The sequence below is a fragment of the Mycteria americana genome, chromosome 1 (assembly GCF_035582795.1).
Source record: "Mycteria americana isolate JAX WOST 10 ecotype Jacksonville Zoo and Gardens chromosome 1, USCA_MyAme_1.0, whole genome shotgun sequence".
NCBI lineage: Eukaryota > Metazoa > Chordata > Aves > Ciconiiformes > Ciconiidae > Mycteria > Mycteria americana.
The window spans coordinates 34,153,731-34,167,477 of record NC_134365.1 but is presented as its reverse complement, the minus strand read 5'-3'; the positions used below and the strand labels follow the sequence as shown (position 1 = coordinate 34,167,477).

Genomic DNA, 13,747 nt, shown 5'->3' with positions numbered 1-13,747 from the left:
TGTGGCAATTGCCTTAGATGCTGCCAACATAATCTTCAGTATAAGCTCTAAGAGGTAGGTTGTCCTGTGTACTTCCAAGTGCAGCACTGTACTCAAAAATGTCTAAAGGAATAAACAGCAATAGGTACTAGACACCACAGGGTCAATTGCCTCTATAGGGGAGCAGTTTAGAAAAGAAACAGTGAAACATGACCATTAGTAGCAACTGGTCTTTTTATTCAAAATTTCTGTGTAAAGGAGTATTTATCAGGGCCTTTTTCAGTGCTTTTCCAAATCCCCACAGGAAGTGAGAGAAAAATCAAAGCGTATATTAGAATGGTCTAATATATTGCTCATAACAGGAGCAATGTTAGCTAATTGAGGGGTGGATGTGAATGACAGACTTCACTGAAGGAGGGATGCAGGCCAAAAGATTTAGGGAAATCTGCAGCTAATTTGCATCAATAGCAGAAGCACTACGCAGAAGAACAGAAATCATTTTACCTTTATACACAGCATTGGTAAGACTGATACCAAAATGCTGCATACAGTTCTGGAGTCCACATTTTTAAAGCATGTTGAAAAACTGTGCCAAAAAAAAGGCTGGAGAAAAGACATACAGTGAGTTCTAAACCTTACCTGTTTAACTGATTAAAATAGGACTGAGAGGTGACCTCGTCACAGAATACACATATCTTCATGGGAAAAAAAAAGAGAAAGCACTAGGCACAGAAAGGCTCTTTAATCTATTACGGAAAGGTATAAAACCATCAGGAGTCAGAGCTGGAAACTTTCACACCGGAAAAGCAGCACGACAGTTCTAGAACAGCTTACCAAAGGAAGCAGCAGCTTCACTGTTCATTGACATATTTAGTTCTTCAGATCGAGAAGACTTCAGAGCTGCAGATGCTCCTTCATGAGATGGCAGTGTGTATATCCTGGCGTGCGTTACCAACAGAGGGCAGGAGCCTCTGGGGTAGTATATCTGAGCCCTGTCAAACTCACTAATGTTCAAAACTAGGTGATGTTTAATGCCCCCCAATATACAGGGAGGCAGACTCGGTAAAGGGTAAATATCATCTTCACAGACAAAGCTCAGAGGACTGAGAAGTAAGTTCATCCCTAAGAGCAGGTTAAGGGAGGGGTTTCACCTGAATCACAGGCTGCAGTATAGTGAGAACTCTGTGTATCCACTTGTACCCACTTGTACCCACATAAATGCCAGGTACACGACAAGCAGGGAACTGGATATACACCACCCTCTTCCAACATTTCATTAGTAAAAATACAGCCTGAGAATCAATCCCTGTCCATCTTCATTTATCTGGGAAAGACTTTTATCAGTATAAATCAGACTTGGATCCATCCTGCTTTTCTAACCATCTATTGGACTATGACACATAAACAAGGAAAGAACAGGTACAAGAGAAGATATTTCTCTATGTTTGGTCTTATAATACCTAGATGTACAGTGCCTTGTCAACAATGACAAAGAATTATTATGGGGACCAAAACTGCTCACTGGGCTTAAAGGATTATCAACTGATCAGAATAAAAGCAGTTTTCAGGTTTCATTACATGCACATGAAATCACAGTTTAAGTAGTCACAAAACATTGGTGCAGAGCAATACTTCTCCTGGTTTACATCAGTTTTCCTAAGGAAAAACAAATAAAGGAAAAACAGTTCTCTGTGGACTTCTGAGATTATACAAAATTACATTTATAAAATAGGTGTTTTGCAGAATGAACTGCTAGGAGGACTCCTACTTAAAACAAACACTGTATTGAATCCCTGAGTTACTCTAGCCTTGATCTTTATACCACAAGACAGAAGGGACTCAAACAAGTCTCCTGTTGGACAGAGGACGGGAAAAGAGATAGAAGCAGTTCGTTGTATGTTCGGTTGCCTCAAACACCTCAGAATTGACAAAGCGTTAATGTAGAGTGTTTACTTTAATGTTGAGACTCTGAGTCCCAATGAGAGGAATCAATTATCCTGGGTAGTTTCCCTGTAATCTAAGGATACTGGCAGGTCAATTTGATTCTTTTCATATCTACCCCAATAAACTTTCATTTCTTTTTGGTGGTTTATTATAGCAGTTTTCTCCTTGGAAGTAAAGAACAACCAAACTGATAAAAAACAGTTGACTTTAATTAAAAGTACTGAAGGTTAAACTGGTAACAAATCTTACAAATCATGAATGTAATATACTTAGCGCAATCATTTGTTTAAGCCAGCACAGTAGGTTCCAATTAACATTTTTTAAAGTATACTTTGTGCAATATTCACAGAAGTAGAATAGCTATTGGTAGGGTGACAAAAATTCAATATCTATATTTACTGTTTATGAGCCTACTGCAAATTCAGATGTTCTACAGGATATACTTAGTGCTGCTGCAAAGGTGCAGACACATATTTTTCAATGACACTGGAAAATAACAAGGCCAAAAATCAGGAACAATAGGCTCAATCATAAGCAGCCTGAAAAGGAAAAATCCCACTCCCTCAGGACAGAAATCATTTTATCTTTGCCTTGAGCATGCACTCAATCCACCAATACACTCAAGACTGATAACTGGCTCAGCTGTTACCTATATTGTCACTTTCCTGAATAAAACAGAGACAAAAAAGAGGAGTTGAGTCATGGTGCAGCTGCAACACACAGCATGAAACTAATCCCAGCTGAACTGCACAATTGTGAACGGTTACCAGCACACACCAAATTAGGCGGGATTAATAAATGATTCCATCAAATAGATGGTGTAATTAAATAACAGTAGTTAATTGGTATGTGATTTATGTAGATAAAAGCATTCAGCCACGTCAGTTGTAAACTTTGCATTAAAGAACCGTACACATAGCCAGGTGGCATCCTGATGAAATATTAAGCCAAGAACTCTGGAATCGTGAAAAATAATGTAATATTTCATTTGATTATCACCATTTTTATACAGGAAACAAAAGCTAGCACTCTGAGTCACTTATTTTAAACTGCACCATAGCCCTAAGTCTCTCAATACACTTTTCTGTGTACATTTAAAGACAGATTTTGCAAAGCCTATCTTCTTTCTCCAATAGCTACGCATGTATCACATATCCAGCAAAGACTACCTTGTGATTTAGAGTGAGTTATCTGGCACCTGACTTATTAATTCATAGCAGTTTACTTATGGACAGACTCGGTGTACTTTGCTCACATGAGTACCAGTTCACAGTAGGTTGTTCTACTGCTTTAAATGAGGTCACAGGAGGGCTAAGGCATTCCTTGAGGAAAACTATACAACAAAATCTGACCCTAAATCCAACCTTGCGTGTTCAGAAGCTGCCATTCTCAGTAAGTCAAAGTCTGGAATCTTTTTTTGGTAAAATTTCCATGAGATTCATTTCACAGATGAAATATTGCTTCATATGTGTGAAGGAACTGATCAGGTTACAGAAACCCATTTTTGTTTTACTCAGTTTCCCAGACATTCAGAGTAAAGACCAAACAAACTCACAAAGTAATATTTTATGCACAGCACTGAACCCCTGATCAGAGAAGCAACTTTTGACATACATAGGAATATCTCATCTGTCACTTATCTACCTACATAAAGATCCTAGTACAACATGTAGATAAAGCAGCTTTTGACATACATAGGAATATCTCATCTGTCACTTATCTACCTACATAAAGATCCTAGTACAACATGTAGATAACAACTTCCCTTAACAATTATTTATTAATTAGACAAATGTGAGTAATGGATAGAAGACTCAACATCTGAAAATGTGCAGATGGCACTGTAAATATGTATATAGTTTATAGTCAATATATTCTTTTGTGGGAATTCAATAATACCCTGTTCTGTACATTTTTGGCTCTTCATTCAAAAGCTCATGAAAGACAGAAACAGCGTATCTTTCACATGCTTTTTTATAGTAATTTTGATGCATTCTAGAAATTACAAAAGACATGAGGGGTAAGTTTAAAGCTATTGTTAATTCCAAATTATAATTTATGTCTGGCAAGTAAATCGGCTCTCGTTAAAAGGCAGATTATAAATGTTTAGCCACAGTGCCCTCTAGCTGCCTTAATGCTGATTGTATAATTTCAATATAGTTTTCCATACACAGAAGCAAAAATCCCTGGATGAGCCACAAGCTTTATACCAGTACAAAATGAATCCACATCTCCACTAGAGAGACTACAGGCATAGCTACCTGTGATCCATCTACCTGGTTTTCCTTATCGTGATGATCCACCCACCCCCAAAACAGCTTTTCTCTAACACGCAATGAACAAAATGTATTTTTCTTATTGAACTTCCCAGCCTGAAAAGTAGAGATCAGGAAACCAGTCTGAAGAAAGTAAAAATGGATTCAACATTTTTATCAGGACCCAAACAACCTCAACAGAAAGAATGGGTTTCTACCTTTCACTACTTTTTACTTTTGTGTGTAATCTACACTGTCTGTTTTGAATCAGAAAGCGCCAGTAAACAGCAGCAGATCTGGGCTGACCTGAAAAAGTAGGCTGTTAGATAAAATGTGAAGTCCAGGCTCTCTCCTTGGATGACACCAGTCAGTTGCAAACAGATACAAGCAGTTTATCACATATTTTCCTAATCCAACTGGCTTAGGGAAGTGCTGGGTCGCTTTTCAACGTCTGTGTCTTTCAGAAACACTGTCTGATGGACACTTGCTTTTCTCTTCCCCCTCCCTCCTCTTGAGACCTAGATTTTGCAGGCTTAAGACCTCTTAAACCATAGCCTCTGAAAACCTACTAAAACCTGATGTACTTAGTGTGTTACTTAAATACTCCTTCACAACTGCATTCTCTGTAACAAGATGCACTTAGCTTCTTTGTTAACCTTTAATGGACAAGATGACTTACATACAAGGAATTTTTTAACCACAGTCACTTTTGTTTCTAAAAAAACACCAGACAATTGCAGATCTTTACAAAATAAAGATCTATTTATTTAAACTATTCTGCAATGAACCATCTTCAGCAGTGTGCCCTTACTCCTGCTTTAAGCCTGGAGTCTGACCAGTGCTTTGGATAAGGCAAAGTCCCTTTCCTGCCTTTCTTTTCCCAGCCCAGTCTTCCTCTAACATGTGATAGTGGACAGTCTCTCTTTACAGCATGCCTGTTCCTTCAAATTCACTCAGTCTCTTCACAAAAAAACCCTACAGTTGAGAAAACGCAAATCTTTGCCTCCAAATAGGGCTCTGTTTAAAATCCCCTAACTCTTGGCATAAGTCAATAGATAACAGACATTCACAGTTGATACTACATTGTTCTTCACTGGCTCCACAGATATAGATGTTCAACTAAATGCCAAGTTTCCATTAACAAAAAAGATGCTCACTTTATAAAAGACGTTCACTTTATAATGATACAAAGGGTAATGAAAATAAAGGTTAAAATTAAGAACCGAACAGAGAAATCAACTGTTAACAAGGTATAAATTGTGATTTCAAGCAAATATAAATTAGTGTTAAATATAAATAATATAATAATATAAAATATAATAAATAATATAAACTAGATTCATGTGGATCTATACTGATGTTAATCCAGCAAAGGAGGGTGACAGGCAGTATCCTTCGATCTAGAGAGGAAGCCTGTTACTATTAAAGTGAATAGTAACACGCTGAATAACCCTGACAACTACACAGTTTTGCCTGTAAGTGTCACAAGGCAACAAGAAGTATCATGAACATGGGCCAACTGCCCAAAGTCGGACTCCTATAGTTTCTTTGTCTCAAGAAATTTTCTTTGGAAAGTGGCATACATGTGGTATAAGCATCCACCTAACCACTCTAAACCATGCTCTGTAAAGATATGCATGACTGCTGTCAGCATTACTTATTTCCTCAACCTCCTTTTGATAAAAAGTGGTGGGATTTCCTGCTCACTGTGGAGAACAAGGAGCTCTACTGAGGCGCCATTTGCTTTTTCCTGGTCCTATGGTATTGAGAGACCGTTTGCAGCTCTTGCATAGAGACAGAAGGATGACATACTGGCAAGACTATCCAAGCCCTTACAAAAAAAAAAATACTCCTTTTGATTTATTATTTGATTCTATAATTTGCATATTTTTGAATTTTACTTCCAGGACTTCTCCTTTTCCTCGATTGTTAGGGTCATTTTAAGACACAAATCTTGATCCCTTCACTTCAACAGAAACACTCCTGATTTATCATGGTGTCCTGGTTTCAGCTGGGATAGAGTTAATTTTCTTCCTCGTAGCCGGTATAGTGCTGTGGTTTGGATTTAGCATGAGAATAATGTTGATAACACTGATGTTTCAGTTGTTGCTGAGCAGTGTTTACACTAAGTCAAGGACTTTTCAGCTTCTCTACTACTCTGCCAGTGAGGAGGCTGGAGGTGCACAAGAAGCTGGGAGGGGACACAGCTGGGACAGCTGACCCCAACTGACCAAAGGGACATTCCATACCATATGACATCCTGCTGAACAAAAAACTGGGGGGAGTTGGCTGGGGGGGGCACAGCCGCTGCTCGGGAACTGGCTGGGCATCAGTCAGTGAGTGGTGAGCAATTGCACTGTGCATCACTTGTTTTGTATATTCTTTTGTCATTATTATTATTTTCCCTTCCTTTTCTGTCCTGTTAAATTGTATTTATCTCAACCCATGAGTTTCACCTTTTTTCCGATTCTCTCCCCCACTGAGGGGGAGTGAGCGAACGGCTGTGTGGTGTTTAGCTGCCTGCCGGGTTAAACCATGACACATGGTATTAGAGACACGCATGCAATTCTCAGATCAGTCTGTAATCTCTAGAATAGAATCTAGCTAGAAGGCAGCAACCGTAATATAGGCTGATTCAAATGCCATGAGTCTGCTTTAAAATGAACAACCACTCTGGTGATTTCAAGCCTCCCACTGGGACTTAGGGACCTCCAACCAGATCCTTAGACATTCCCAGGGCACCCTCAAGAGACATGAAGCCTCCCCAGTTCCCCAACTACTATGTTTTTCTTTGAAACAGTAAGAATTTACTGAGAGAAAAGGTAGAATTCAAAAACCTAGGTTAAGAATCACAGAGGTCCTAGCAGCATTTTAAATTTTCTATCCCAGCCTACTGTAATTTTTAATGTATAAATCCTGAGCATGTTTGTGGTAAACAAAAAAAATGTATTTATTTACAGCCATTTTCACTCTGTTCTCATTTTAAAATTAAAAGCAGCTGGAACCAGTAATACCAGATGGGCACATACAATCATATGCAATGTTCATTGCTACAGAATTCAAGCAATCTCTCTGACACTGTATGCACTCTGCTTATTTACTGCCTGTGAATCACTTCATTTATGCAGCTGCAACATAAGGCAAAGCAGAACAGGGAGAACCTCGATCTTAATATCCACTGCGTGGAAATATCCTGGGGTATAGCCTGTCTCCTGTACACAGGATGCTTTCAGCAATAGATTAAAAACAAGGTTTTCCTCCTCAGCCCTGCCAATATGAGAAGAGAGCATTTACTCTCCATTTCTTGGAGGAGGCAGACAATTCTTACTTGGGAAAAAAAAAACCCCAAACCCAAAACTGAAATATCTAAAAAGATGGATGTTTCTGAGTCACAAGAACTGATCATAGGTGTATTGGTTGTGGTGGTGTTATGCTCTAGCTTATTGAATTTTGGTTTCAACTTACTGGCAGGAATTTTTTGCTGCTTTTTTTCCATCCTAACTTAACATTCACCTTTTTGTATGCATATATGAAAACCGTTTCAGCATAGAATGCTTCTAGTGGGTAAATTTTGTGAGAAAGCCATTTTTAATTATCAGCAATATAACTCTGAAATAGACTAAAAGATGCCTTTGCGACCTCAACTGCTACATGTTGCTACATATGACCAGAGACTAAGAGGAATATTTTCAGCCCTGGAAACTTCCAGGCTTTTGTGACAAACGCTTCTGAAGTCTATAATGTAAGGTTTCTTTTCTTCTGGCCTTGAGCCAGTCCTGCAAGCCTCAGTACTAAGCCCAAGAAGCACAGTACACGCAGGTCACTAATAGCTGGTGTCACAGAACCAAAGCTGCAGGTTTCTGCCACTGCTGCCACAGTGCTCAGGAGTGGACCTGCTGTACGGGGAGACATCGGGGAGTTCACACGGTACTGGCCTTCACTCCTCTAAGACAAGAACAAAAGCCCTGTGCAAGTGCCCCACTGTGCTTTATACCAAGCAGGGTGTCATCCTCCTGTTACTTCAGGTGGCTAAGTACTAAAGCAATATTCCCTTTCTTAGCCTCACAAGCATTTTAAGGATAGAAAAAGGTTCTTTTGATTCTATTATCATTTATTCATCACCAGAGAACTAATTGTAGGTGTCAAATGCTGCTGTTACCTAGTATCAATTTATGTTCTCAGTTACCATTATGTGTTAGATAGACTGGAGGTATTACAATGAGTCACCTGAAAGAAGCAGAACCTATTGTGTATCTTTACTTTTCAGAGCATGTGTCACTGAAAGTCATTTTATCACAATTCTTTTTACAGGTTGCTTCCATTTAGATAGGTTCTAACCATGTCATTTTCAATGTTTCATTATAACTTTTACAACCAGCGGTGCTCTCCATCACAGTCGTGCTGATTCTTTTACAGCAAAAATGTCTCTAAAAATAAATTCCCAGCCTACACTTTGCTAGGTGAGCGTTGGTAAGAGGCAAAATATTTCCAATCTATCTGCACAGCACTCAAGAATTTTCTGTAAGAAATCTTCGCATAAAAAATTTTTGCATTGGAAAATGTTTGTATCCTAACTTACGTTAATCTTTTTGCATGCATATATGAATACCATTTCAGCATGGATTTTTGGAATTTTTTGCTCAGCTATTTTAAAGCTCATTCAGTCCTACATTGGTGAATTGCATTAAAATTTTTACTTAGTCTTAAAAAAAAAAAGATAACAAATCTTTAGAATATAAAAAAGCCTTTTCATTTTTTCACAAATAGCCATATATCGCTAAAATTCCTCAGCTTCTACACCTATATAGGCACCCATTCACAAACACACACAACCAAGACACTCTTAAATATACTGTCCATTCCTCCTTTCACAGAATATCCCTACAGAATGGACAAAGTAAATATCTCAGTGGATGTAAATGCATTTTGTCTGAATAGTACTGAAAATTTCATGTTAATTGTAATGCTTTAACACTAAATTTAATTGAACAATGGTAACATGGAGAAAGCTGTGGGTACATTCATTATAAAAAGTTCTTTTCATTAATCTAGTAATTTTTTCTGCCATCTGGTACAGCCATAAGTAGTTATTTGTACATTATTCAAAATTATCTTTGAATTCTTGAAGAATTTTGGACTGATTGTTAACTTTTTAAAGCAAGCATTCAATGTTTTATTCAAAATAATAACTGCGTCAATTTACTGTAACTGGTTATTTTGGCTACTTATTCAAGTGTGAAGTTCCCTTGGGTGCTGAACCTACATAATACATAGTTTTGGCGCAAATACAAAAAAATTTTAAAAAGGTAGTAAGTCCTGCCTCAAAACTTTGCATACTGTTGCTGCACTGCAAATAAAAACATTCACTTCAAAACCTGTAGATGAGTGTAGTGGGAAAAAGGCTTAAAATGTATTTCTGTGAAGAAGGCTGAAGAAATTCTAAGACACTATTTGTTGTTTAGCAGTAAAAGAAAGCAGAGTGTTGCAGCTGTTACCAAGCAAAAATCATCCAGTGGGTATTCTGACTAAATAACTCAAGATTTGGCATGAAGACTCACAGAGAGAAGAAACAGCAAATTTACCTGACTAATCAACCAAAAAAAGAAATTAAAGCAAGAAAGCCTTTAACCTCCTCCATATTTTTTGAAGACTAAATTTCATTTATCAAATCTTGAAAATTTCTCCTCCCTCCCCAGATTTACTGTCTTTTTTCCTGTTGGGGGACTAGAGATGAAGGTTTCTCCATATTATGAGTATTGCTTAGAGAAAACTAAGTATTCAAGTCCAAGTCCATAGTAAAAATACTGCTAGTTTCATTTTAGATTAACTCAGGTAAGTATCAATTAAAATAATGCAAGTCACAGGAATGAGATGCGCTATCGCTCTACCATCTTAATTTGTGCCCTTTACTGTCTGGTAAACTGAATATTTCCATTCTCTCCATGACATTCAAGGAGATCAAAATGTTTGTATCAAACAAGTAGATTTTCAACCATTTTTCTTTTACTGGAATGTACCTGCTTTTTCTAAAAACTCAAAAACTGTTCACAGTTTCCATTTCACAGCTAAAATGCTAAAACTCTCCAGTTTGGGTGAAAATCATAAATTTTTAAAGAAAAATACAAAAATTCTAGATTAGAAAAAAGTAGTCAATTATTGTTAAATTGAATGAAACATTTAAAAGTTCACATGTGCAAGGTATGAACATGTTAATAAACACGTGTCACCTGTAAACCAGATACCCTGTTTTAAAAAGCTGCAGTAATCCTGCAGGTTAATCATTAAAGCATACTTTTATTTACCTCACATTTACAGATCCCCTTTAAACAGGCCTAGAAGACATGCAATTGCTGAAAAATGCAGGTAAATATTTTTTAAATGGACAACTTATTTTTGTTACAGTTGTAGTTTTAGGGTGATTGATGGTTATAACATCAGATAAAGCAACAGGGACACGTATTATCACTTGCTAAACTCAGACATTTCTATAAAACTTTCTGTGCTCTGATTTTTCAAGATGACAATAAAATATGTTTTACAAATGCATGTCCTTTTGGGGGGGACTGCAATCATGAATGCTTAAATAAACTCAAGTCATATTTTCTCTGAAAGTAAACCTGGTCTTTAATTTTCTTCCATTTTCTCTTGTACTACTAAACAACGAAGAGAACAGATAATTTAGATTGCCCTCTCTAGCAAGAGCAGTTTAACCACCAGCATCAGGGCCATAATCTGGCAAGAACTACCTCAGGTGCTCAATTTCCTTCACACAAGTAGTCGCATTCAAATGTGAGGCATTAAATGCACTCAGGGCCATCGGAAGGGCGCTACACGAGACGATTATCCCAGGTGTTACCCTGTGGGAGCTGAAAGCAGGACATGAGCCAAATTTGTCTGAGTCATATCAGCTGCTGCTACTGCTGCTGCCAGAGGAAAGTGAGTGCCTACAAAATTTCTTCCTGCACTTTCCAATTATTTCTCTTCTCTGCCATGGCTTTCATGTTCAGCAGTCTCAATCACAACGGCACCCTCCACTCCAGCAGCCTAACAAGGCTGGGGAATAGGCTGCCTACCCATCTGCTGCTACCACCTACCTCGTTACTGGCATAGACACCAGGGACAGGTGGGGTCTCTTCTCCCCAGTTCTGTTAGGATGATAAAAAAAGAGAATACAGCAGCAGTACCTAGAGCAAGCAAATGTCTTGCTAGGGTGGCAGCTGTGCTACATATTTTTCCATTCCAGGTACTTGATATCTTCAGTGTTTTCAGCCAAAATGAAGAAGGATGAAAAGTGCCAAGAAGAATTTTCCTTCTTAAAAACCTGCTTTTCATGGAAGTGCTCATTATTAAATTCCTATTTATTAAAACTTTGTGTTTATCTGAATGTCCTCCTATGAGCTAAAAGCAAACAGAAGAAAGAAAGAGACAGCAATGGACCAGCTCCTCAGCTACTGGAAACTGGCAGTAGTTCCCCTTAGACTGCCTTGCAGAAGATATGCCCCAATTCTAGTTCCATCCCTGGCAAAGGAAGGGATGAAACCTCTTAATAGTCCAGATTACAGCTTTACAGATTTCCTAGTTTATGGTGAGAAGAGATGACCTGAGGACGTGATTTCCTATACAAGAAGGCACTACACTCTACCCAGATCACCCTGACAGGCCTATATCCTAACAGGCCTCAGGAGGTGTCTTTGGACTTCCAGCCTCCTACATTATGATTAGCCATAGACATACGGCCCCACATCATGAGCTGCAAGCAGTCTCGCAGCTGGGTAACCCACTAACTTTAGCCCCGGTTATTTTTCCCTTTGGAACTCAACAGTCTGGGTTAGAGCAAAGCATTTTTCAGTCTTCAGGAGACTGAACTCATGTGCGTCATCGTCAAAGAAAACGAGACATATAGGCAGTAGCAATGTTATGGTTCCTGAACTGGCAAGAGGGTTGACAGAGCACAGTATTTTCACATAATCCTAACGGGCAATGCCACAGTGACAATGTCATAGTGTGATTAAGGGAAAACACTCTCAGTTTCTACATGTCAATTCAATCCAGCGTGGTATGAAATAAAAAAAGTAAAGTCATAGCCATTACCTGTGCCTTCAAAAAGGAGAAAATATGTCAGTGAGTGCCCACAGGATGGGTAGAGGAAAAATCTACCTTGTTACTGTATTTCTGATGTAAACCAGAACATTTTAAAAATGGCCAACTTTACCATCAAAAAATGAACAAGGTAGCATTTCCTTCATGAACTGTTTTATACACAGTTAACATTAATACAAACATATTAATTGACATTTTGAATATTTTAAATTGTGGATTTTTTTTTACTTCAAGCGTATTTTTTCAAAAAAATAATAAAACAAATACAAAATATGTAACAGTGCTATAAATTAACTTTTGCAGAAGGTATAACTACATCATGCCATGATCAATTTATCTAGTCAGTGTCGTGGTTTAGCTTCAGTCCGCAACTAAGCACCACTCAGCCGCTCACTCACCCTCCCTGCTCCTGGTGAGATTGGGGAGAGAATCTGAAGAGCACAAGTAAGAAAACTCGTGGGCTGAGGTAAGAACTGTTTAGTAATTGCAATAAAATAAACTAAGCATTTTCTTTGCTTTGCCATTTCCTGGCTTAGGAGAAGGAAAAGCTTGCTGAAGTCTACTTTACAGAAGATAGAACAATATGGCAGATTTAGCACACAGAACCAAGAGGTACTTTTTCACCAGGTGATATGACTGTAGTACATTTAGCTATAAAGGTTGAAACACCTTGAACTAGCTTGGAAATTTTTAAGTAAACTTTAATTTTCAAGTACCAATGCTGGCTCAAGAGACTCTTCAATCGCAGTTACTTGGAAAACATGGTTTCTTTTGCTGATGTGATCTCACTAGACATCTATGCCTTAGGATCTCAGCTGGGATGACAACCTGCAATAAAAAGCCTCACTTGAAGACCACCTAGAGACTCAAGCCTTCTGCATTCCTGGAGCAATATTTTATATCCATAATTCTTATAAGTCTGTTAAACTTTCTGCCCTCTATATACATTTACATAGTGTAAGCCTGTCATAGCCCATGCTGTTCAGAACTTACATGTATTCTAAGGGAGTCCCTGTTTTCCACATACTGTTTGGGAAAGACTCATGATGGCCCCAAAGGATTAGTCTCTGAGAATGGCACAGAGGACTTAATGGATTTGAAAACTTTCCCTCCACCAGTTCACAAAAGCTTGAACTTTCTGAAGCTCACAGTATAACACGATTATCTTTGCCAACTGAGTAGGGACAAATATTAAGCCCTTTTTCCTAGCTGAGAACTTGAACCAAAAAAAAAACCCAACAACAATTTAGGATTGACCAAATATGGCATGACTATGGTATAAATACATAAATAAAACAGATATATACAAAGGATACATCAACATAAAGCTCATGAAACATATGGCTGGGTAGATGCAGCTATGAAGGTAGTTTGGAGGGCTAACACAGATAAACTGTGCACCTTGCAGTTCTGTAGAACAGTAACAGTGCTTAGGAAAACGCATTCCTGTTTGTTCCTCAAACTTGCTC

At 38.2% G+C, this 13,747-nt stretch overlaps 1 protein-coding gene across 4 annotated transcripts in view; it reads right to left on the bottom strand.

Annotated features, from left to right (window-relative positions):
* The window catches only part of TMEM117 (transmembrane protein 117), a 238,920-nt gene that overhangs the window by 167,693 nt on the left and 57,480 nt on the right, over positions 1-13,747 (bottom strand). The gene's annotated exons all lie outside the window — the stretch shown is intronic.